This window comes from Xiphophorus couchianus, chromosome 4 (assembly GCF_001444195.1).
Source record: "Xiphophorus couchianus chromosome 4, X_couchianus-1.0, whole genome shotgun sequence".
In the NCBI taxonomy this organism is placed as follows: domain Eukaryota; kingdom Metazoa; phylum Chordata; class Actinopteri; order Cyprinodontiformes; family Poeciliidae; genus Xiphophorus; species Xiphophorus couchianus.
The window spans coordinates 13,451,487-13,453,455 of NC_040231.1; positions in this window are offsets into that span (position 1 = coordinate 13,451,487).

Genomic DNA, 1,969 nt, shown 5'->3' on the forward strand with positions numbered 1-1,969 from the left:
TTCAGGATTAAAGCATTTTTAAAAAAATTTTCTGGCTCTATGTGTTGCTGCCACGTTTTGCAGCAACAAATGACTTTGACTAGGACATTTCTTTACCCATTGCCTTTCTTAAGATGTTATTTTTAGATGAGTTGTCAATTTTAATAGACCGGCCATCTTGGGAAGTTCACCACTATCGCACGTTTTCTCCTTTTTATTAACTTAGGCTGCGTTCACACTGCAGCCTGAAGTGACCCAATTCCGATTTTTTGCCAAATCGGATTTCTTTGCCGTGGCCGTTCACACTTCCAAAAAAAAGCCGACCTGTGTTCTCCAGTGTGAACTGTAAACGATCTGAAAATTCCCCGCATGGGCAGTAGAGGGCGCAATAACATCAGCGTTCTCAGTGTTCTGCCAACCGCCATAAAGAAGAAGCGCTCGGTGTTTGCGGAAGTAAACATGGATGCTAACTGTGGAGCATAGCTTATATATTTGAAGTTATTGTCCGACTGGAGCAGCACTTTAACAACTTAATACTCATTATCGTCCGCCATGGTTGTCGTTTTCTTCCCGCTTACACATATCAGGAAAAAACAAAAAAACATATCAGGACGCGGAATAGTGACGTTTGTCGAGTATTAATGACGTCAAGGTCGCTGAATGCGACGTTAGGTCGACCAGTGTTGTTCAGACTGTCATGAAAAGATCAGATACAGGTTGCATTTTGACAAAAAAAAAAAAAAAAAATCGGAATTGAATCACTTCAGGCTGCAGTGAAATTGCGTTGCAACTCTTCCCAGATTTATGTAATTGATTTTCTTTCTTCTTAAAATTATTAAATTTCTCAAGATCAAGACATTTTCTGTTGCTTCTTTAGATATTTCTAAGTACTTGGCCGGCAGGTTCTTTTGAAGATTGTTCTTGGAAATTAGACTCAGATTTGGTTAAACAAAATTAATTTATGATTTACCAATGTGGCAGTTATATTTTCACATGTGATCAGGTTTGTTTGAATCAATTTTTGTCCATAATATAGTGAAAAAATTATTTTGAAAACTGCCTTTTATATTTACTCTGACTCACTTTGTGTGATATTAAAAATTATTTGAAGACTGGAAAGTGAGTTTTCAAAAGTAAGAAGAGAGAAAAAAACTTCTTTTCCAGCTCTATTTTCTGACATCAGCTGCTGCAGCTCAGTAAAACTTTAAACCCCCTTGAAAAAAATCACAGCAATCAATAAGGATGTTGTTTCTAAAAAAAATAAAATTCATCAAAATATGTGGAGGAAAAAATCAGTACAATCCTCATAAGTATCTAATTAGCATACATTAGTGATATTTGTTCAAAAAGCACACATTATATATATTTATGGTGCAGTCTTATTTGCAAAAAAATCCGTATATATAATTTTTATGGCCAGGTGTTAAGAAAAAGTTACTTGTTGAGGCTATTAATGTTTAAAATAATAATGTAAATATCAATATTTGATCTGTGATTATGTTTTGATGATGTTTCAGAATGTTGAATAAAATTCATTGAGCTTCACATCAATATGTTTTTTATTTTACTATTGTGGCCTACATGTAGAAAATCGAGTGGTAGGAATGGACTTCCTGTTTGCTAATAATGATAATAATTCATTTAATACGTGCATCATTCAGGAGTGTAAGTGTGAATCATACCGTCAAGACATTTAAGATTTAAATATAATAAATCAGCATCTGAGGGTAACAGTCTGGGGAAGAAAGTGAAAATATCTTCTCAGAAAAGGTTCATCTGAAGTGAGGATTTTTTTTTTTTTTTTTAAAAGATGAGTTTTTGTGAAGAGCAAAAACCTCTTAAAGGAGCATTAAGCAGATTATATAAATGATGTGGAAACCATTGGAGTTGTTGCAGGTCAAGTGTAAGACGAGCCTCATTTTTTTAACCATTTGCTAATTTCTGAAGGTAAGATGGACTCAACCAGAAATAAAATGGAGCGTAAAACATA